Below are 24,939 nucleotides of genomic sequence, written 5' to 3' on the forward strand. Positions count from 1 at the left end.
ACTGGCTATGGGACTTTTTTCATTGGTGCACCCCCATTTCCCCCCTGACGATTGCACCGCCGCCTCAGATCCTTATCAACGCTACATCTTAGCACATAGATCCCAGAACATATGGCTTTGAGGATCCTCACTATCAACACTAGGGGTCTTAACCATCCCGCAAAGCGGAAATCCCTATGGCGGGAAGCTTTACTCCCCAACAGCGATATTGTCTGCGCTCAGGAGACACACTTTAACTCCTCGGCTCCCCCCAAATGCTCACATAGCAACTATGCCTATGTCTTTACAGTCAACGCTGACTCCAAGTCTAGAGGTGTTCTCATGGCTATTAGAGATACGGTGGCGTTTAAGCTACACCTAGAGGTTAAAGATCCAAAAGGCAGATTCTTGATCCTGGTCTGTGAAGTGAATTCTTCCATCTACACGATTGCCACCGGTACCGGTTTGGTACAGCTGGGAGCAAGGGCAAAGAGGCAGAGGCTGCAGTGATTAACCACTTTCAGACCGGACCATTTTGCTGGTAAATGACCAGAGGTCTTTTTACACTTTGGCACTGCGCTGCTTTAACTGGTAATTGCGCGGTCATGCAATGTTGTACCCAAACAAAATTTGCGTCCTTTTCTTCCCACAAATAGAGCTTTCTTTTGATGGTATTTGATTGCCTCTGCGATTTTTATTTTTTGCGATATAAACGTAAAAAGACCGCAAATTTTGAAAAAAAATGATATTTTCTACTTTTTGTTATTAATAAAATCCAATAAACTCAATTTTAGTCATACATTTAGGCCAAAATGTATTCAGCCACATGTCTTTGGTAAAAAAAAAGTCAATAATTGTATATTTATTGGTTTGCGCAAAAGTTGTCACATCTACAAACTAAGGTACGTTTTCTGGAATTTACGCAGCTTTTAGTTTACGACTGCCTATCTCATTTCTTGAGGTGCTAAATTGGCAGGGCAGTACAAAACCCCCCCAAATGACCCCATTTTGGAAAGTAGACCCCCTAAGGAAATTGATAAGAGGCATGTTGAGCCCATTGAATATTTTATTTTTTTGCCTCAAGCGATTGAATAATGACAAAAAAAAAATTTTTTTTTTTTTTTACACAAAGTTGTCACTAAATGATATATTGCTCACACATGCTATGGGCGTATGTGAAATGACACCCCAAAATAAATTCTGCTGCTTCTCCTGAGTACGGGGATACCACATATGTGGGACTTTTTGGGAGCCTAGCCGCGTACGGGGCCCCGAAAACCAAGCACCGCCTTCAGGCTTTCTAAGGGCGTAAATTTTTGAGTTCACTTCTCACTACCTATTACAGTTTTGAAGGCCATAAAATGCCAAGATGGCACAAAACCCCCACAAATGACCCCATTTTAGAAAGTAGACACCCCAAGCTATTTGCTGAGAGGCATGTTGAGTCCATGGAATATTTTATATTTTGCCACAAGTTGCGGGAAAATTACAAACTTTTTTTTTTTTTTTTTTTCCACAAAGTTGTCACTAAATGATATATTGCTCACGCATGCCATGGGCATATGTGAAATGACACCCCAAAATAAATTCTGCTGCTTCTCCTGAGTACGGGGATACCACATATGTGGGACTTTTTGGGAGCCTAGCCGCGTACGGGGCCCCGAAAACCAAGCACCGCCTTCAGGCTTTCTAAGGGCGTTACAGTTTTGAAGGCCATAAAATGCCAAGATGGCACAAACCCCCCCCAAATGACCCCATTTTGGAAAGTAGACACCCCTAAATTTAGGGGTACACTAGTGAGACTAGGTAATAAATGGCGGGTGCCCTGAAACTATAAAAAAATAACTAACCAACCAGCGTCACCTGTAACAGTTATATGGTGATCACTGGTGAAAGGGTTAACTAGGGGGCAATCAGGGGGCTTTATGCGGTAGTATATGGGGGTCCCTGGTGCTATAAAAAGCTGCGGCGAACCTAAATACCTACCTGCCTAACTAGCGTCACCTGTGACACTAATACAGCGATCAGAAAAACGATCGCTTATTAGGCTGGGTTCACACTGGAGCGATGCGGGAACGCCACGAATGCGCGGCGGGTTCCCGCATCGCATGCCTCCCGGCGGCAGTTCACACTGCCCTATGCGAACTGCTGGGAGTGTCAGTGAAATGTTACTGACACCCCCAGATCAGTTCGCATATCGCAGTGCGATCTGCAAACTCGGATCGCATGGTGTGAACACCCATGCGATCCGATTCTGCTGCGGGCCAAAAAAAGGGTCCCGTGCGAATTTGCGGCGGGTGCGGCGGGTGTGGCGGGTGCGGCGAATGGCTGAACTCGAATCGCACAGAGATCGGATGTGATTTGCACTGCAGTGCGGTGCGAATCACATCCGTTCTCATAAACCGCTGCAATGTGAACCCAGCCTTAGTGACACTGGCGACGGGGGGTGATCACGGGGTTAAACCTTTATTGGGGGGGTTAGGGGGGTACCTTAGAACTAAAGGGGGCTAACCCTAACTGCCCTAACAGTTATTAGTCACAAATGACACCCGCCGGATGATCAGGGGGTTAAACCTTTATTAGGTAATAAATGGCGGGTGCCCTGAAACTATAAAAAAATAACTAACCAACCAGCGTCACCTGTAACAGTTATATGGTGATCACTGGTGAAAGGGTTAACTAGGGGGCAATCAGGGGGCTTTATGCGGTAGTATATGGGGGTCCCTGGCGCTATAAAAAGCTGCGGCGAACCTAAATACCTACCTGCCTAACTAGCGTGACCTGTGACACTAATACGGCGATCAGAAAAATGATCGCTTATTAGGCTGGGTTCACACTGGAGCGATGCGGAAACGCTGCGAATCCGCGGCGGGTTCCCGCATCGCATGCCTCCCGGCGGCAGTTCACACTGCCCTATGCGAACTGCTGGGAGTGTCAGTGAAATGTTACTGACACCCCCAGATCAGTTCGCATATCGCAGTGCGATCTGCAAACTCGGATCGCATGGTGTGAACACCCATGCGATCCGATTCTGCTGCGGGCCAAAAAAAGGGTCCCGTGCGAATTTGCGGCGGGTGCGGCGGGTGTGGCGGGTGTGGCGGGTGCGGCGGGTGCGGCGAATGGCTGAACTCGAATCGCACAGAGATCGGATGTGATTTGCACTGCAGTGCGGTGCGAATCACATTCGTTCTCATAAACCGCTGCAATGTGAACCCAGCCTTAGTGACACTGGCGACGGGGGGTGATCACGGGGTTAAACCTTTATTGGGGGGGTTAGGGGGGTACATTAGAACTAAAGGGGGCTAACTCTAACTGCCCTAACAGTTATTACAGTCACAAATGACACCAATGCAAAAAAAAAAAAAAAAAATGACATTGGTGTCACTGTGACTGGGGGGCAGGGGTAATTGGGGGGGTGATCGGGGGGTAAAGGGGGGGTGTGAGTGTGCCTGGCATGTTCTACTGTGTGTGTAGAGTGTTGGTGCAACTCACCGATCCGCTCTCCTCCGTGTCGGAACGAAAAATACCGACACGGAGGAGAGAATACATCACTTCCTCTCCTGTGTTTACATTACAGGAGAGGAAGTGATGTCACGGGGGATTTCTATTCGTCGGGAGCGATCGCGAGGGGGTGGCCATGAATGAATGGCCGCCCCCTCGTCCCGGATCGCTCCCGGACGAAAACCGACCGCCGCAGGCACCGGGCGGGGGCCCGATCGGGCCCCCGACCCGCGGGAGGCAAGGGACGTACATGTAAGCCCTTATGCCTGCCCGTGCCATTCTGCCGACGTACATCGGCGTGCGGCGGTCGGCAACTGGTTAAACGAGCTAACTACAACAATTGCTGACACAGAGGCACAAAACAAACTTCACACCACACCGATCTTATCCGTAAGACTGACCCAACTCAGACATGATCTTAGGCTCCTGCTCCTAGAAGAATTCGAAAAAACATCCAAACGAGTGAAAATGAACTACTACGTACACGGCAACAGAGCGGGCAAACTGCTAGTGCACAACTTGAGGGGCGACAGACATAAATTTAAAATTCCTTACATAATTCACCCTATGACTAAGAAAAAAGTGTACCACCCCCAACAAATAGCTGATGCATTTAGCTCATATTACGAATCCTTATACAACCTTAAAAAGGACCCTTCGACACACCAACCTCCATCTCCATTCCCCGACTGACGCCCGTCCAACTACAATCACTAAACGAACCATTTACTGATACCGACATCCACAAAGTTATTGCCACTTTACCACTAAATAAATCTCCGGGACCGGACGGATTTGGGGGGAATATTACAAAGAATTTGCTCCAATACTGACCCCCTATTTAGTGAAAGTTTTTAATGATGCGGCCGCCTCTGCCTCTTTCCCTCCTGAAATGTTAGAAGCAATAATTGTTACTATACCCAAGCCAGGGAAGACTCCCGATACCCCCTCTAATTTTAGGCCGATATCACTCCTCAATACGGACGTGAAACTATATGCTAAGCTGATTGCTCAGCGCTTAGTCGAAATAATCCCTACAATTGTTCATCCGGATCAAACGGGGTTTACCTTGGGCAGACAGACGTCGGATGCCACTCGAGGAATGATTAATATCATTCACATGGCCGAAAGGCAGAAAAGGCCTTCTCTGCTTCTGACTTTAGACGCAGAGAAGGCCTTTGATCGCATACACTGGCTTTATATGACAAGAGTCCTGGAAGCCTTTGGTTTTGCTGGCAATATACTCACGGCTATTATAGCACTATATTCTAATCCCTCGGCTAGAGTGAATGCATCCGGGGTTCTGTCCACCCCTTTCGCAATTTCTAATGGCACAAGGCAGGGGTGTCCGTTATCCCCGTTAATATTTAACCTGTTAATGGAACCCCTAGCTATATATATCAGAAGCCATCCTGAAATTAGAGGCTTCCCAGTTGGCGCAGACAGTCATGCTATCAGTTTATTTGCTGACGACCTAATCTTGATCGTGACAGAGGTGGAGTCTTCCCTGGCTGCGATTTCTGATACTTTGACTATGTTCAACCGAATTTCTTACTATAAGGTTAATGAAAACAAATCCCACATTCTTGGCCTAGGCATCAACCCTGCCATTCAAGCTCGTCTAGAGGAAACCTACCCCTACTTTTGGAACGCCAATGGGATACAGTATCTAGGCATTACACTAACGGATAGGACTGCACAATTAGCTGAGGCAAATTACACAGCATTTCTCCAACATTTAGAACCCAAATTGCATTCTTTATCTAAAGTAGAACTAACGTGGTCCGGTCGACTGGCAGCCCTTAAAATGACAATACTCCCCCAATTTATATATCTGTTTCGCACTCTCCCTATTCCAACCCCAAACATTTACTTTACTAAAGCTCAATCCATGCTGAATAATTTTCTGTGGCAGGGGAAAAAAGCTAGGTGCGCATTTCACAAACTCATCAAGTCCAGATTAGTAGGGGGTATAGGACATATCGCTCTAAAAGACTATCTGGCAGCGTGCTTAGCCCAAATCAGACAGTGGTTTTTAAGTGGGGCCAATGCTAGATGGATTGAATTGGAAGTCTACCAATGTCCTTACAGGAATCCACTGGATCTACTCTTAGCAGCTAGATTTATGTCCGCACTACCCCCTAACATTTCTCCGCCTATGGTGGCAGCCATAGAGGCTTGGAGAATCCTACTTCACACCTCCATCGGACGATGCTCCTTCAAAATCCATTCCACTAACCCTATACAGTCTTCAACTCTTGATCCCGAACTTCAAAATCAAACAATGGTTGGCCAAAGGTGTCACTGCAGTTACTGCATTGCAAATAGGACCAGCTACGAAAACCTTTAGAGCATTACAATTGAAATTCAGATTGCAACCGGATGACATTTTTACTTATAATCAAATCTCCCACTTACTTTCGACACTTCCCGACCCATCCACCGTTTTACCGTGGAGGGTCTTTCTTTACTTCAACAACTCTACCACATCTATTAAGGGAATCTTGTTAATGTATAGCCTTCTACAGCAGAAAACAACATTTATTAAAACCCCTTCCATGCGGTCGTGGGAGTTGGACTTGTCCAAGTCTTACACCGACGATCAATGGCGTATTGCCATATCTTCTACCTACAAGACCACCAGAAGCGCCAACTTGTGGGAACTTTACTAGAAGTTGCTGTTGCGGTGGTACCTCACACCCTCGAGGATAGCCTGCTATACCCCACAAGCCTCGCCATTGTGCTGGAGGAACTGCGGCTATAGAGGCACACTCATTCATATCTTTTGGGAATGCCCAGTGATACAACCTCTATGGACTGACGTATTTAACACAATATCCATACTTTCAAGCATCCTTGTGCACCCATGCCCAGGTCTAGCTATTCTATCTCTAGACATAGAAAAATTACCTCCTCGTTTAAGGAAAATGATAACCCATATTTTCCTGAGTGTACGACTGGAGTTAGCCAGAGAGTGGAGGTCGGTGGTGGCACCTTCGCTCTCGGTAATTCTACAGACAACACACTTACACATTTCTTATGAACTGATGTTTGCCTCTTCTCTAGGCAAATATAGGCAGGCTTGCAAAGAATGGGAACCGTGGCTGAACTGGTATAAGGGAAACAAAGTATAACTGCATATTCCTATTATGTAGCTAAATAGTCATTGGGCACCGCTAGTTACCCGAGAGTGGAGAAATCCATGGCCCGTAGCATGGGGAGGTGCGGTCCACTGGCTCGGGTGCAGTTAGATCCCAAAAGGGGCGCCCGGGTCGGAGAGTCGCAAGCTCCCTACCTAACTGTTTCACCTCTACTCTCTGAAGACTACCCAGTGGTTATTCTATGCACACATGTCTAGATCGGTGATGCTCCCCTCTTGATCTATTATTTTATATCACCCAGTGTATAACACATATATTTGCTTTGGCAGGTCTCGGGTCTCCATTAGAGTTATATTGGCTTTGGCAGGTCTCTGGTCTCCATTAGAGTAATGTTGAACCTTAAGTACTTATTGTTTTATGTGCTGAATTTATATTGCTTATGACTATACTCTGTATTACAGTTTGAGCATATGTATGCTGTTAAATATCCTTTGCTGCTATTCTTGTGGAAATTTTCAATAAAAATCTATTGATATATAAAAAAATAAAAAAATAAAAATAAAATGTTAAGGTTAACCGTGAATGCGCAAATTTTTAAATAGCCATTAAATACCCATCTGCAGGCACCAATGTCTTCTCAGAAAAGGTTAGCATTTATGAGGGAGAGCTTTTTTTGCCCAAGAACTTCAGCTCTACCCTAAATACAGTGATAAGCAAACACAGAGCTTACACCAATCAATATATACAGTATATACAGTATATAAAGTCCAATAAAGTATTTTTCAAAAATAGTATGGTGACATGTATTTCTCAAACACCACAGGTTCCAAATAAACAAGACTTGTGCTTTGAACCACTGTGACCACAGATAACATGCTACACTCTCATAAGAAAGTCAAATAGGGCTTGTTGGTAAACTTATGTATCACCAGATAATCCATTGGGAACCAAGTGCACCACACACCTCTTTACAAGGACTCAACACCACCAAGCCACTGGATGGGAACCTAGACTGGAAGTGACATACTGGAAGTCCCATCTCAAGCGTTTTATCATCACCATGCAATGTCCTGAGGAAAAACGTAGGGTGGGACTTTCGGTTTTTCACTTTTGCCTCTGTTGCCTATTATCAGTTAGCATTTTCTGGCTTTCTCTCTAGACTACAGAACACTTGCCCTCTAGGTTGTGGGGGAAAGTGGGAGTTGTTTTAAAGACAATGCTGCTGGGGGCGTGTCCAAGATGGCGACCAGAGTGGAGGCATAGTGCGGGAGCTCCGTGATCCGTGCCGCTAACCATCCTATTTCCCTGCGGATAACACTGCCATCGGGGTCCCTGGGTCCCAGATACTTGTCCCCTGGTGTGGTATGCCCAGCAAGAAGAAGTTCGGGACCCCAATGAAAGCCGTTACGCCGCGTGGCCTACCTCGTGGCGGGGGACCTCGGCCCTGCGTGCTCTCGGACATGGAGTTGCCAGCTGCTGAGGCAGACCCTGCTGACCCTGAACTCCGGGACCAGGACAAGTTCTCTGCTCTTATGCAGGCCATTAACACGTGCCAATCCGCGCTGACGGCGAAAATAGACACCATTCAGCTTGAGATGGGACTGATCAGGAAAGATATGGATAAGTTCCGCTCTAGGGTGACGGAGGTTGAGGGCCGCGTGGGGACGGTGGAGGATACCCTTGCAGAACATACCGCCTCCCTCCATTCTCTTACTACTAAAGTCCGCGCTTTGGAGTATCGTGCGGAGGACGCTGAGAATCGTAATAGGAGAAACAATCTCCGGGTTATTGGCTTACCGGAGGGATCCGAAGGCTCCAACCCTGCGGCCTACATGGAACGTCTGTTCCGCCAGCTATTCCCCCAGGCGGCCTTCTTGCCGTTCTTTGCGGTCAAGAGGGCGCACAGAATGCCGGCGGCTAGAGGACCTCCTGGAGCCCCCCCTCGTACACTTATTCTATGCCTCCTCAATTATAGAGATCAGGACCTGGTGTTGAGGGAGAGCAGGAATGTGGAGGACCTCTGCTTCGAGGGAACCCGACTTATGATATTCCCGGATTTCTCTGTGGAAACACAAAAGCAGCGGAAGCAGTTCAACCATGTAAAGATGGCCCTACGGCAGAAGGGCCTGAAGTATAGCATGCTCTTCCCGGCACACCTTCGAATACAGGATGGGGAGTCCTTTCGGTTTTTCACCTCGCCCGAAGATGCATCCAACTGGTTGGAGTCCCTGCCACGTCGTTAACTGGTGAGGCCGTTCTTTGCTCCTATTTACCTGATTCTTGCTGACTCCGATGGTTCCTTCCTACAACCATAGCCGCCTTGACCTACGCCGCTCATTCCACCCTGCTTCAGAGGACTGTCCTGCTACTGACCCTGGGGTTCCCCTGTCCCTGTCCGTGGTCCCTCTCCTCGTTCTTTTTTTTTATTTCTCTTTTTACCAATGTTCCTTTTTGCCTTCCCCTTTCCCCATCCCTTTTTTGATCCGCCTGTGGGACATGGAACACTACTTATGGTTGGCTATGCACTCATTGCCTGTCCTTGGGGATGGAGTGGGGGGACTTTAATGCTTTGCTGCTTGTGGGTTATTGCGGGGTGTAGTTGGTGGGAAAACGTTTGCCCTCTTTTTCTTTTCCCCTTTTTGTTTTTTGTTTTTTCCCACATTCCGGTAATCTCAAGAACTGTGCCCCCGGACCTGTCTGTCCGGGTGACTCCCTGCCGCAGGGAGGTTGCTATTATGGACTGTTTATCCACCTGACTCTGCGGTGACGGATTGATCGTGGGTGACTTTTACTGTGCCTTCTAGGCGTTCTCTTGGTGCATTGCTCCCCAGGGACTGAGACTTATGTGTTTTTTGGGATTTCAAACGCACCCAAGTTGGGGGGTAGCGTGGGGTGGGGGGAGGGGGGGGTTGGTTGGTTTCAATGGGTTTACTACTTGGTTTTATGGTTTGGGTAGACTGTATGCACTTTTCTCACTGCACTGTAACCTGCAGGAGCTTTCCAGCTCCTGGTTTGGAGTTCTGCTTCTCTATTTCAGTCTTGGGCTGTGGGGGAGGGGAGGGGGAGTCGAGGCTGGGACTGTAATGTTTTTATTTTCTCTACTATGGCCCCCCTAAGGTTGATCTCCTGGAATGTGCGGAGGTTTAACTCCAAAATCAAACGGTCCCTGGTTTTTACTTACCTAAAGAAATATCTCCCGCACATCTGTATCTTACAGGAGACACACCTTACGGGTTCTCGTATCCTCTCGCTTAAGAAGCCCTGGGTAGGCTCTTATTACCACTCCACTTTCTCCTCTCATTCTAGGGGGGTCAGTGTTCTGGTGCATAAGACGCTCCCTTTTCAATTGTTTAACTTGCACTTGGACCCTGATGGCCAATATGTTATTTTACATGCACTATGTGATGGGGTGGAAATGATGGTGGTTGGACTTTATGTCCCACCGCTGGCAGACCTCTCGATACTCCGGAAGATCCTTGCTATAGTGGCTGGCTACCCAGTCACTAACGTGGTTCTCGCTGGGGATTTCAATATACCCCCTGGATCTGAGTGTCGACAGGCTCGCGGCCGGGAGGGGGACGGATGTGGGTCTGGACAGATGGGCTGCAACATTCGGGTTGCACGATTTGTGGAGGTGGAAACACCCGGTAGCCAAACAATTTACGTGTCATTCGGCTACGCATGCCACTTTGTCGCGCATAGACTTGATCTATGCGAGTACCCCTCTGCTGCAGAGGGTCTCCGAGGTCTCCATCCTGCCGCGGGGAATCTCCGATCATGCCCCGGTTATGCTGACTCTCCGGACAGACTCAGTGGCGGGGATGGGGCTCTGGAGACTCTCCAGATACTGGATCACAGATGAACAGGTAGCCCCGCTGATGTTGTCGGAGCTGGGAGACTATTGGACTCATAACGATGGCTCGGCATCGCCGGCCTCGGTCTGGGATGCATTTAAAGCATATGCCAGGGGCAGGTACCAGTTCAATATTGCTCAGATCCGAAAGGCCTCGCGACTAGCGCTGTCGGAAGCAGAGCGTAAAGCAATAGCCCTAGAAGACCATTACGCCCGCTCCCCTAGCCCGAGCTCGCATAGGGATATGCTCACCGCATATAGGGAGCTGGCGTTACTCCGCACCGCTTCCTGCCGTCGCTTCCTCCTCTCCCAGACGCAAAGGATTTTCGAGCAAGGCGAGCGGCCGGGGAGGTTGCTGGCTTGGCTGGCCGCGGAGCGGACGGGTAGCCCCTGCATAGCCAACATTAGAGAGGTTGATGGTTCTCTCCTTTCTGACCCTACTCAAATTAACGCTAGGTTTGAGCAGTACTATACCCACCTGTATGAATCCAAGGCGGTGTACTCCCAGGGGCAATTGGCCTCCTTTCTGGACCGGGTGGCTTTCCCTGCCCTGACTCGAGAGGCTGCGTTGGCCCTGGAGAGTCCTATTTCTGTACTCGAGGTTCAGCGGGCAATTAAGTCCCTTCAGGCGGGGAAGACTCCTGATGGACTCCCCTCTGAGTTTTACAGAGCTAATATGGAAGTGGTGGTCCCTTATTACCATGCTAACCTCACCAAGGCCTTGGAGATGAATGTACTTCCCGACTCCTTCTCGGAGGCTGTCATTGTGTTAATACCAAAGCCAGGGAAGGATCCGGAGCTGTGTTCGTCCTACAGGCCGATATCTTTGTTAAACGTCGATGCTAAGATACTGGCGAAGATACTGGCTGGGAGGCTGAACACGGTAATACTGGCTCTAATCAATGGGGATCAAACTGGTTTCATGCCCGGGAAAGGCACCGATATTAATTTGCGACGCCTTTTCACGAATATAGCGTGGGTAGGGAGGGGGGAGGGTGCGGGAGCGGTGGCCTCTCTGGATGCGGAGAAGGCCTTTGACTCCGTGGAGTGGGGCTTTCTCTGGCAGGTCCTCGACCGCTTTGGGTTTGGTCCTAAATTTGTGGCCTGGATACAACAACTGTATGCCTCCCCTAGGGCCCGAATACGCACCGGTGGTGTCATTTCTTCCCCTATTCGTCTTGGTAGGGGCACTAGGCAGGGTTGCCCCCTGTCTCCGGGACTTTTCGCCCTGGCCATTGAGCCCATGGCGCTTCTCCTGCGTTCTGAGGAGGGGGTGGAGGGGTTGAGGGTAGGCCCCCTGTTGGAGCGGGTCTCGCTCTATGCGGACAACGCTTTATTGTACCTCGGGGATACCTCGGACTCGCTTACGTCGGCCTTATCCATAATTGACGAGTCCGGTAGATTCTCGGGGGTCCGGATTAACTGGGGTAAATCCAGTCTGTTTTTGCTCTCCGATTCTACACCCCCCCGCCCTCCTCGTCCCCACTACAGCTGGTCTCCCGTTTCCGATACCTGGGGATTGAGATCTCCAGAGACCTCTCCCATTTCCTGGCGGATAACTTATACCCAGTCCTGAGTGCCTTATTAGCGAAATGTCAAATCTGGAAGACGTTGCCCTTGACGCCGGTAGGAAGGGTTAATTTACTTAAAATGACGTTTCTCCCTAAATTTTTATATGTGTTCCGTAATACTCCCGTCCCGATACCTAACACTTTCTTCCGTAAGTTGGACGGGGTGGTTTCCTCCTTTGTATGGGGTGGTAGGGTTCCGAGGATCTCTAGGGCCAAGTTGCAGATGCCATTGTCCTTGGGGGGACTGTCGCTACCCTGTTTCCGGCGGTACTATTGGGCGGCGGTGTTAGTCACAGTTCGCTGGTGGTTCTCTCAGCCTAAATCTAACCCGGCGGTTACGTTAGAGGCGGCGATCCTGGGCTCATACGCAGCTTTGGCGGGGCTGGTTTACCGAGGATCTAAGTCTAGTCCCCATGTAACGATCCCGATGCGAACTACCATCCAAGTTTGGGACAGAGTCGCTGCCACTGTTAAGGCTGCTGACTCTGTTTCCCCTCATACACCGTTATGGGGCAACCCCAAACTTCGGCATTTTAGCTCTATTCCAGACCCTGGCCTATGGTCCAGGTTTGGAATAATTAACCGTGCACATATCATGTCTAATGGGACTCTCATTCCCTTTCCAGACCTTAGGGAGGTCTATGATCTTCCCTCCTGGATGTTGTTTCGATACCTCCAGCTGAAACATGCCTCGCAGGCCCAATTCCCCGGGAGGGTCCTGGTTGAGCCTCACGGGGTGGAGAGGTTTCTTGCCTCCCGTGGGCTGGACAGGATTCTCTCTTCTATATATCTACGCCTCACCTGTGAGCGCCCGGGTGAGGATTTGCCCCTATTTCTAGTCTGGAGAGGGGACATTCCGTCCCTCTCTGAAGAGGAGTGGGACTCAGCTATTCAAAATTACCTCCCAAGGGTAATCTCCGCAAGAGATAGGTTCATTCAGCTAAAATTTTTACACAGAGCCTACTACACCCCCCAACGGTTGGCTAGGATTTATCCCACCCAGTCGGAACTTTGCCCTAAGTGTCAGCAGGCGACTGGTACATTCTACCACGTCACCTGGGAGTGCCAAATTATTCAGGGGTATTGGCAACACATACTTGCTGATATCAATGCTGTCACTGGTCTCTCAGTGCCCATGGATCCTAAGGTGCTTCTCCTTGGCATAACGGATAATGTCGTTCAGTCTACCCATAGAAGTCTCCTACTGTTCTATCTCTGTTTTTATGCTAGAAAAGTACTCCTGCAGATGTGGAAGCAGTCGTCTCCCCCTACAGTTTCCCAGTGGCACTCGATGGTGGACTCGGTGCTGCCACTATATAAGCTTCCATATATGGGACGGAGATGCCCCAAGAAATTTGGTGGTATCTGGGATCCATGGTTGAGTGCCCACTCTCTTCCTGTCTAATTGTAACACCTTCCTTCTTCCCTTACTTGTCATACACTAAGATTGAGGTTCGAACTCTGTTGAATATGAATGTATTGAGAACTGTGCATAAGTTGTAATGATGCTTTGCTTTAATCAATAAAAACGTTTCTGTTAAAAAAAAAAAAAGACAATGCTGCTGTTCTATATACGTATACAGGAGTGATTGCTTTGATATGTTTTCACTTATTAAATAGAGAATCAGCAGAGGTCTGCTGTTTGATGAAGCTGCATCAGATATGTAATGGCTTCTGCGGGCTCATAGAGTGACCCAAATGCAGCATAGGGGGTATTTACTAAAAGAAAATCCACTTTGCACTGCAAGTGCACTTGAAAGTGCACTGGAAGTGCACATGGAAGTAAAGTCGCTGTAGATCCGAGGGGGACATGAAACGTAAATAAAAAACAGCATTTTAGCTTGCACATGATTGGATGATAAAAGCTTCCACTCATTTCAGATCTACCCCTTAAGCCCCGTACACACGAGGGGACTTATGTCCGACAGACTTCTGAAGGAGTTCCGTCGGAGTTCTGCTGGAATTCCGATGGAGTTCTGACAGACTTTTCAGCTGAGCGGACTTGGCCACACACGATCACACTAAACTCCGACGGATTCGAACGTGATGACGTACGACTGGATTCGAATACGGAAGTTCATAGCCAGTAGCCAATAGCTGCCCTAGCGTCGGTTTTAGTCCGTCGGAATAGCATACACACGAGCGGATTTTTCGAAGGGACCGGGTCCGGCAGAGTTCCGTCGGGAAAATTTGAAGCATGTTCCATATTCTAAAGTCCTTCGGACTTTGGCGAGTCAAAAGTCCGTTGCAGCCCACACACGATCGAATAGTCTGACGGACTCAGTCCGTCGGACTTTGGATGTTGAAAAGTCCGCTCGTGTGTACGCGGCATTAGATTTAGAGCGACTGCACTTCCAAGTGCACTTGCAGTGCAAAGTGGATTTGCCTTTCGTAAAGAACCCCCATGGTTCCTTGATCTATTTCCAGAATTGTTTATATCTGAGAGTGACAGTGTTGGGTTTTTGGTACAAAATTGTGTGCTCTAAAAAGTTTAGCTAATCATAGAACAGCTAAGAATCTTTTATTAAATGCGAAATCCGTTCTTTTGCTTTACGTCTACCTCTTAAAGTTCTTGTGATAAACCAAGGAAGCCTAGACTTCTGTAGTGTATCAATGCTTTACTAAACAGAACAGTTGCATATACAACTGTAGTATACACAATACAACACAACTCATAGCTTCCAAAAATATGCCTACAAATATAAGCATGTACAATATGTACACATTAAGTAAACTAAACAGTTACTCAACTTAGGGTTTAAGATATAATGTCCTTCATGGTTCCTTGCTCAGTCCAACTCAAAAGTTCTCTAAAACTCTCCAGTTTCTGGTAGCTATGTCTTTCCTCATTGTGCTTCCAAACACAACTCCTTCTCCGACCACATGTTTCTTTCAAAAGACCCCAAGCCCCTCCCACCAACTTCCTGCATACCAACTTCCTCTACTCAGCTTCAAAGCCTATCCAACTGGTTTATTTACATATCAATTTGGGGGGGGGGGGGGGGGGCTGGCTTCTCTGCAAACATATGCTCTTAAAAATCTAACTCTGTATTATTGATATCAAGACAATACAAATGGCCATAGCAACACATTTGTTGATTACAATTCAATTAGAACACATTACATTACAGAAAGCCAATCTAGTATATTATTTTAAAACAGGAGATGAACAAACATTATGTTATTGATGTTTATTTAAGAAGGCCAGTTTTATATCAGTATAAGCCAGACAAAGCGTTCCCTGATTGGATGAGATGGGGAGCGTTACCTCACTGTATCACTTCTCCACCTCATCCAATCTGAGAATGCTGTGCATTTAATCAAGAAGTGCAAAGCATTCTCAGGATGGTGCCTGTGCTTAGCGGTCGGGCACCTGTGTTCAGAATGCGTCAGGCCAGACTCTCAGCACAGAACCTAAATCAAGTCAAAAACACTGGAGGAGCGGTAAAGGGAATTATGGGAGAGAAGGATCTATACATGGAACACCATAACCATGAATTACCCTAGTGTCCCCCAGTAAAGTGACGGACTGTCTTGATACCAAGTTGTAAAAAGATACATTTTTATTATTATTAAATACAAATTTAAAAAGTTTTTTAGAAAAGAAGAAAAAAATTTGAATAAAAAGTTTTAGTTGATACACAGTATGATTGTAACATAAACATATGTGTTACGGCGATATTTAATGTCCGATTCGGTCTTTATTTTCTACTAGTTTCGCGACTTTTCTGTCGCTTCTTCAGGAGACCTTGTTTGTCTGAAATTGAACATACCATGTCAAAAAATTATCATAACCAAATTAACATAATACAAAACATGTGAGCGGTGTTTACTTCGGTGATTTTTTCCCAAAAAAAAGAAAAACAATCACACTGTGCGCTAATTGGATATATACAGGTATATATATATTGAAAAATGTGAATATTGTGCAAAAGTTCATTTATTTCACTAATGCAACTTAAAAGGTGAAACTAATATACTGCATGAGTCTCATTACATGCAAAGCAAGATAGTTCAAGCCGTGATTTGTCATAATTGTGATGATTATGGCTTACAGCTCATGAAAACCCCAAATCTCAGAAAATTTGAATATTACATGCAATCAATAAAACAAGGATTGTACATAGAACAGTATCGGACCTCTGAAAAGTATAAGCATGCATATGTACTCAGTACTTGCTTTGGGCCTCTTTTGCAGCAATTACTGCCTCAATGCGGTGTGGCATAGAAGCTATCAGCCTGTGGCACTGCTGAGGTGTTATGGAAGACCAGGATTCTTCAATAGCGGCCTTCGGTTCTTCTGCATTGTTCAGTCTCATGTCTCTCATCTTTCTCTTAGTAATGCCACATAGATTCTCTCTGGGGTTCAGGTCAGATGAGTTTGCTGGCCAATCAAGCCCAGTAATCCCACGTCATTGAACCAGGTTTTGGTGCTTTTGGCAGTGTGGGCAGGTGCCAAGTCCTGCTGGAAAATGAAGTCAGCATCCCCATAAAGCTCATCTGCAGAAGGAAGCATAAAGTGCTCCAAAATCGCCTGGTAGATGGCTGCATTGACCCTGGACTTAATGAAGCACAGTGGACAAACACCAGCAGATGTCATGGCTTCCCAAATCCACACTGACTGTGGAAACTTCACATTGGACTTCAAGCATTTTGCAATGTGTGTCTCTCCATTCTTCCTCTATACTCTGGGTCTTTGGTTTCCAAATGAGATGCAAAATTTGCTCTCATCAGAAAAGAGGACTTTGGACCACTGAGGCCAGGTAAGACGCTTCTGACGTTGTTTGTTGTTCAGGAGTGGCTTGACAAGAGGAATACGACATTTGAAGCCCATGTCCAGGATCTGTCTGTGTGTGGTGGATCTTGATGCACTGACTCCAACCTCAGTCCACTCCTTGTGAAATTCCCTAACACTTTTGAATGGCCTTTTCCTGACAACCCTCTGCAGGCTGCGGTCATCCATGCTGCTTGTGCACCTTTTTCTTCCACACTTTTCCCTTCCACATCATTTTCTATGAATGTGCTTTGATACAGCACTTTGGGAACATCCAACATCCAACTTTGCCATTACCGTTTGAGGCTTTCCCTCCTTATGGATGGTTTTCTGCACAACTGTCAGGTCATCAGTCTTTCCCATGGATGTGATTCCTACTGAACCAGACTGAGAGACCATTTAAAGGCTCAGGAACCCTTTGCAGGTGTTATGGCTTAATTAGCTGATTAGAGTGGGACACTTTGAGCCTAGAATATTGCACCTTTTCACAATAATATAATTTTCTGAGATTGTGGATTTGGGGTTTTCATGAGCTGTAAGCCATAATCATTACAATTGATAATTATGACATCATAATTATGACAAATCAGGGCTTGAATTCTCTTGTTTTGCATGTGATGAGTCTATCTCATATATTAATTTCACCTTTTAAGTTGCATTAGTGAAATAAATGAACTTTTACACGATGTTCTAATTTTTCGAGTGTCACCTGTATATATACAGGTGCATCTCATAAATACAGAATACCTTTAACCACTTCAGCCCTGGAAAGTTTTACCCCCTTCCTGACCAGAGCACTAATTACAATTTGTCACTGCTCTGGTTTAACTGGTAATTGTGTGGTCATGCAATGCTGTACCCAAATAAAATTTGCATCCTTTTTTCCCCACAAATAGAGCTTTCTTTTGGTGCTATTTTATTACCTCTGTGGGTTTTATTTTTTGCGCTATAAACAAAAAAAGAGCGACTATTTTAAAAAAAATATATATATATTTTTTACTTTTTGCTATAATAAATATCCGCAAAAATGTTTTTAAAAAACAAATTTCTTCATCAGTTTAGGCCAGTATATATTCTTCTATACATTTTTGGTAAAAACTATTGCAATAAGCTTATATTGATTGGTTTGCGCAAAAGTTATAGTGTCAACAAACTATGAGAAAGATTTATGGCATTTTTTATTATTTATTTATTTATTACTAGTAATGGCAGTGATCTATAATTTTTAGCAGTACTGTGACATTGCAATGGACAGATCGGACACTTTTGACAAATTTTTGGGACCATTGACATTAATACAGTGATCGGTGCTATAAATATGTACTGATTACTGTGTAAATGTAACTGTATGGGGATAGGACTGACTAGAGGAGGAGACATATCATTGTTCCTACGTACTAGGAACAAACGATATGTCTCCTCTCCCTTGACAGAACAGGGATTTGTGTGTTTACACACATATCCCCATTCTGGCTCTCGTGCACGCAATTGCACGTGGCCGGCAGAGATTGTGACCACCAGCCACATGCACCGGGTCCCCTGCCGTGCAGCAGGCAAGCACGCTCCCTCTGGCGGCTCTTAAAGGGAACCCTGTACAGGTACAGGGCTTTGCACAGGGGTGCCATTCTGTTACCGTAAAAAGACATGAGACGGTTGGGAACAGGTTAAAAAGTTAATTTATTTAAGTAATTCAATTCAAAATGTGAAACTCATATATGTTATATAGATGTGTTACAAACAGAGTGATATATTTCAAGCATTTCTTTTTTTTAATTTTGATGATAATGGCTTGCAGCTAGTGAAAACCCAAAATTCAGTATCTCAGAAAATGTTAATATTACATAAGACCAATAAAAAAAAAGATTTTTATTACTGAAATGTTGGCCTACTGAAAAGTATGTCTATGTACAGTATAGTATGCACTTAATACTTGGTCGTGGCTCCTTTTGCATGAATTACTATAGATACCAAAATTCTGTATCTCAGAAAATTTGAATATTACATAAGACCAATAAAAAAAAGATTTTTGTTACTGAAATGTTTGCCTACTGAAAAGTATGTGTATGTACAGTATAGTATGCACTTAATACTTGGTTGTGGCTCGTATTACATGAATTACTACATCAATGCGGCGTGGCATGGAGGCGATCAGCCTTCGGCACTGCTGTAGTATTATGGAAGCCCAGGTTGCTTTAACAGCGGCCTTCAGCGCTCTGCATTGTTTGGTCTGGTGTCTTTCATCTTCTTCTTGACAATACCCCTCATATTCTTTATGGGGTTTAGGTCAGGCGAGTTTGCTTGTCAATCAAGAACAGTGATACCATGATCATTAAACCAGGTATTGGTACTTTTGGCAGTGTGTGCCAAGTCCTGCTGGAAAAAGAAATCAGCATCTCCATAAATTTGGTCAGCGGAGGGAAGTATGAAGTGCACTAGAATTTTCTGGTAGAAGGCTGCACTGACCTTGGACCTGTTAAAACACAGTGGACCAGCACCAGCAGATAACATGGCTCCCCATTCTTCATTCAGTGTGGAAAATGTTGTATTTCATTTGGAAATCAAGGTCCCAGAGTCTGGAGGAAGAGTGGAGAAGCACAAAATCCAAGTTTAATGAGGTCCAGTGTGAAGTTTCCACAGTTTTTTTTCTTTATTGATCTAATGGTCTAGTCGGGTTATAGCTAGACCATTGTTCCTAATCTTTACGGATAATATACTGACAGGAATTGTGCCAGCTGACTGGAGAAAAGCCAATGTAGTACCAATATTCCAAAAAGGGCATAGACATGTTCCAAGAGGTAAATTATTGGAGGGATGATAAGGGACTATAATCAAGAATTTGCTGATGAAAACAGTATACTTAGTAGTAATCAGCTTGAGTTTGCAAAGGGTTGTTCTTGCCAGACCAATATGTTAACATTCTATAAGGAAGTGAGCTGCCATCTAGATAGGAGGAGGCCTGTGGACGGTGTATTTGGATTTTGCAAATAAATTTGATACGGTTCCCCATAAACGCCTAATCTACAAGCGGAGGTCTACAGGCAGTGACAATAAAGTTTGGTCTTGGATAGGAAACTGGTTACAGGGGCTCATCCAAAGTGCAGTGATAAATAGGGATGAGCCCAATGTTCAAGTTGAGTGTAAGTTCGATTCGCCGAATACCGAACATTATAGGGCGTTTGTGGGGTATTCCAGTGCCCGCGGAAGGCCCCATAATGAACAGCGACACTTCAGTGCACTGCGAGATCGGAGTGCATTGATGGCTGCTGATTGGCCAAAGCATGCACCTGACCTGCATGCTTTGGCCATGCCCCACACTATGTAAAGCTGCTTACACGGCGACCGTACATAGTGTTATGAATGAGAGTAGCAAAATGACATTTGTAAAGGAAAAAATTTAATTTAAAACTGCTCGTGGCTGTAATGTATTGCCAGATCAGAGCAGTATACATACAAATCATTGAAAAAAACAGCATTTGGGGCTGGTATGAATATTAAGGGGAATCCTGCGCTAAATTTAAAAAGAAATTGCACGGGGTGCCCCCAAAATCCATACCAAGCCCTTCAGGTCTGGTATGGATTTTAAGGGAAACCCCGTATCAAAATAAAAAAAATGGCATTGGGTCCCCCCAAAATGCATACCAAGCCCCTCAGGTCTGGTATGGATTTTAGGGGAACCCCGTGCCAAAATTTTGAAAAAAAATGGCTTGAGGCCCCCCCAAAAATCTATAACAGACCCTTATCCAAGTATGCAACCTGGCAGGCCACAGGAAAAGCGAGAGAGCGCCCCCTCCTGAACCGTACCAGGCCAAAACACCCCCCAAAACACCTTGTGCCCACGTTGATGGTGACAAAGGCCTCTTTCCCACAACCAGACCCCCCTATGTGAATGGGTAATGGGTACAATGTACCCCTACAGATTCACCAAAAAAAGTGTCAAAATGGTAAATATGACAGGAGACAGTTTGGGACAAGTCCTTTATTTTAAAAAAAACGTGTCCCCAATGTAAATCCATCTTTGATGACAGCGTCGACAGACTAAGAAAAAACAGCTGTCACATGATGTCAGAAGGCGAAGGTGGCCCCGCCCTTAGCTATATAACAGTTGTCACTGCAAAAAGCCTGCAGTCCCGGAACACCTCCCATTGAGGCAGATTTTCTCAATTTTTTTTTCTCGGTCCGTTGACGCTGTCATCGAAGATGGATTTACATCGTGGGACACTTTTTTTATAAATGACTTGTCCCAAACTGTCTCCTGTAATTTTAACCATTTTGACACTTTTTTGGTGAATCTGTAGGGTTACAATGTACCCTTTACCCATTCACATAGGGGAGGCTGGGTTCTGGGGTCCCCTTGTAAAAGGGGGCTTCCAGATTCTGATAAGCTTCCCACCCACAGACCCCCAGAACCACCGGGCAAGGGTTGTGGGGAAGAGGCCCTTGTCCCCATTAACATGGGGGCAAGATATTTTGGGGGGACCACAAAACACCCTCCCCATGTTGAGGGCATGTGGCCTGGTACAGTTCAGGGGGGCGCTCTCTCGTTGCGCCACTTTTCCTGCAGCTTGCTAGGTTGCATGCTCGGATAAGTGTGTGGTATGGATTTTGGGGGGACCCCCCACCATTTTTTTAAAATTTCCAATCAATTCTGGTCTAGGCTCAACATAGACGACATCGTCCTCTCACTTAGCCATAAAGAGATTGGCTATACTAAATTTAGCGCCCATGGCCAAACCTCAATTTTGCAAATAATGGGACCCATCGAACCAAAAATAGTTCCATCCCATGGCAAAGTCAAGGAGTGACAGAATAAAATCTCTCTGGGTCAGCAACAAGTCATCCATCTCGAGATAACGTTGCACTGCCTCCTGACCATGCTGATGTGAAATTATTGTATACAGGGATGTAACCATATGTTTGTGAGTGGTGGTTTAACATCCGACACTTGGAGCGCATCTCACTTCCTCATCTCAATCAATGTGTCCCGCTTATATAAACCAGCCAAGCGTCTGTCTAGCCACGCCCCTGATGACATCATTCTCTGATGAAACGGTATAGGGAGAAGTCGGCAATGAGATGATGTTGCATGCTGGGACATATACGTATTTCTGTTCAAAAAGTGACTCTAGTGAGTCAGAAGAGGGTGACTTCACATATATGTCTCCCCCATGTGAATGCGCTCACCTCCAACAGTGTGACCGCATACTTAAAGTGATTGTAAGGGTTTTTTTATTTATTTAAAATAACAAACATATCATACTTACCTCTACTGTGCAGATTGTTTTGCACAGAGTGGCCCCAAAACCTGCTTTTCTGGGGTCCCCTAGGGGCTCTCGCGGCTCCTCTCCACATCAGATAACCCCCTAAGGGGAACGCCTGCCCTATAGGGTTACCTTGCGGGCGCGTTCCCGAGTCCAGGGTAGTGGAGGAGCTTTGATACATGCTTGTTTGTACAAGCTGCTGACACATACATGTTTGGAAGTCCTTTGGAGAGGAATCCTATGCTTAATGTTTGTATAGTTTGTATAGTTTGGTGTGCTGGAAGCACCTAAAATGTGTGAGTACCCTGATGTTAAATACATATTTAAACTAGCAATAATGCAATTATCCAGCCTCTTTCTTGTCTTAAAATCGAGGACAACTTTCACTTACAGCCCAGGAGTGGTTAAACTGCTTATGTGGACCAAACTTAAGTGTGCGGTCAGATTTTTAGAGGTAAGCGCATTCACACGGGGGGGGGGGGAGGGGGGGGGCACGTGTGTGAAGTCACCCTCTTCCGATCAGAATTATCATCATTAGAGTCACTTTTTGGACAGTAAAACGTATAATACCCCGATTTTCACTTTTGTCTCTGTGGATTTCATAAAATTGGGAGAAAAAAATGTGTTTTTTTGGACACTTGATATTAACCACGCTGGCTTAAGACCTGACCACTTTTTGCGAATCAGCACTGCGTCACTTTAACTGACAATTGCTCGGAGGTGCGACGTGGCTCCCAAACAAAATTGACGTCCTTTTTTTCCCACAAATAGAGCTTTCTTTTGGTGGTATTTGATCACTCCTTCGGTTTTTATTTTTTTGTGCTATAAACAAAAATAGAGCGACAATTTTGAAAAAAAAGCATTATTTTTTACTTTTTGTTATAATAAATATCCCCCAAAAATATATAAAAAAACATTTTTTTCCCTCAGTTTAGGCCAATACGTATTCTTCTACATATTTTTGAAAAAATAAGCGATTATTGATTGGTTTGCGCAAAAGTTATTGCGTTTACAAAATAGAGGATAGTTTTATGGCATTTTTATTAATATATTTTTTTTTTTACTAATAATGGCAGTGATGATCAGCGCAGACACATCAGACATTTTTGACACATTTTTGGGACCATTGTCATTTATACAGCAATCACTACTATACAAATGCAGTGATTCATGTGTAGATGACACTGGCAGTGAAGGGGTTAACCAGGGGGTGGCAATGTAGGGGTTAAGTGTTCCTAGGGGTGTGTTACTAACTGTGGGGGGCTGGGCTTTGTTTTAGTGAACACTGATCTCTGCTCCAATCACATGGAGCAGAGATCAGCGTCACTTGTTGCTAGGCAGAACGGGGAGATGCTGTTTACAACGGCATCTCCCAGTTCAGCCACCCTGTGAGACGATCGCGGGTATCCCCACGGCAATCGAGTCTGCGGGACCCGCGACCGGACTCACGGGGGTCCTGACCAGCCGGCGAGCGCTCCGCCGGCGGCGCGCACACAATGGCTGGGCGGCATTAAAAATGGATGTACCTGTACACCAATATGCCTGCCCGTGCCATTCTGCCAATGTACATCGGCGTGCGCTGGTCGGGAACTGGTTAAGGAATAATACTGAATTTCTTTCGCTGTGAGCTTGCTTGTTACACATCAAAATATTTTTGTCTATGTTCATAGTTACATTTTTTAACAATATTGATTTTCATTGCTTATGGCACTATCTATGAAATTGTGTACCACACCTGACGCTAGGTTGTAACCTCAGGTTACTTTATACCTGATGCTGATTGCAGTCTCAGGTTGCTCTAGAGTGGCTTGCAAGATTTATATATTTATATATATATATATATATATATATATATATATATGTAAAAAAATATATATAAGAACCTCCAGGGTGATATTCTCTGAAATATTGCCTGTGCCATGCACAACACAGGAAAGGCAGGGGGTGATAAGAGAGCTGAATGCATGGCTAAAGACCTTGTGTAGGGAGGAGGGTTTTGGATTTCTAGAGCACTGGGCTGACTTTTCATTGGGGTGCAACCTATATGCTAAAGATGGTTTGCGCTTGAATGGAAGGAGGTCTGCTGTGCTGGGGGAGAGGTTTATGGGAAGGCAGGGGGAGTATTTAAACTAGGATTGAGGGGGGAGGGTGAACCAGAATTACATCAGGCAGACAGGTCAGTTAGGGGTCTTACATTAATGGAGGGTGGAATGGGGATAGATGGGGGGTGGGATATGGCAGGTGACAAGAAATTTTCCATGTTGCAAACAGCCATTGAAAACTATAGTGCCATTTGTACTACTAAAATATTATGAAAAACACCAGAGCAAAATGTAATAACGCATTAAAGTGTTTGTACACCAATGCCAGAAGTTTGCCAAGCAAAATAGGTGAGTTGGAAGCTCTGGTGCATGAGGAGAGCTATGATGTAATCGGTATTGCTGAAACTTGGCTTCAATCCTCACATGACTGGGCTATTAATATTCCTGGCTATACACTCTTTCGGAGAGACAGGGTAAAAAGGAAAGGTGGAGGGGTCTGTCTCTATGTGAGAAGTGATCTCAAAGAAAGGGTGAAAGAGGACCTGGTTGGTGGAGAGTGTGATGAGTCTGAAGCATTATGGGGGGAACTGCATACAGATGTGCGTAGTTCAAAGTTAATCATTGGAATTTGTTATAGACCACCCAATGTTAATGAGGAGGTGGAGACTCAGCTCCTTGCACAGATGGAAAGGGCTGCAAGGGCTGGGACAGTGATAATAATAGGGGATTTTAACTACCTAGAAATTGACTGGAGTAATGGCACTGCTGGGACAGTTAAAGGGCAAAAATGTATAAACCTATTACAGGACAATTTTATGGTCCAGTTTATTGAGGTCCCAACTAGGAATGAAGCTCTGTTG

The sequence above is a fragment of the Lithobates pipiens genome, unplaced genomic scaffold (genome assembly GCF_037356315.1).
Source record: "Lithobates pipiens isolate NorthernLeopardFrog02 unplaced genomic scaffold, aLitPip1_a1.2 Scaffold_30, whole genome shotgun sequence".
Taxonomy (NCBI): Eukaryota; Metazoa; Chordata; class Amphibia; order Anura; family Ranidae; genus Lithobates; species Lithobates pipiens.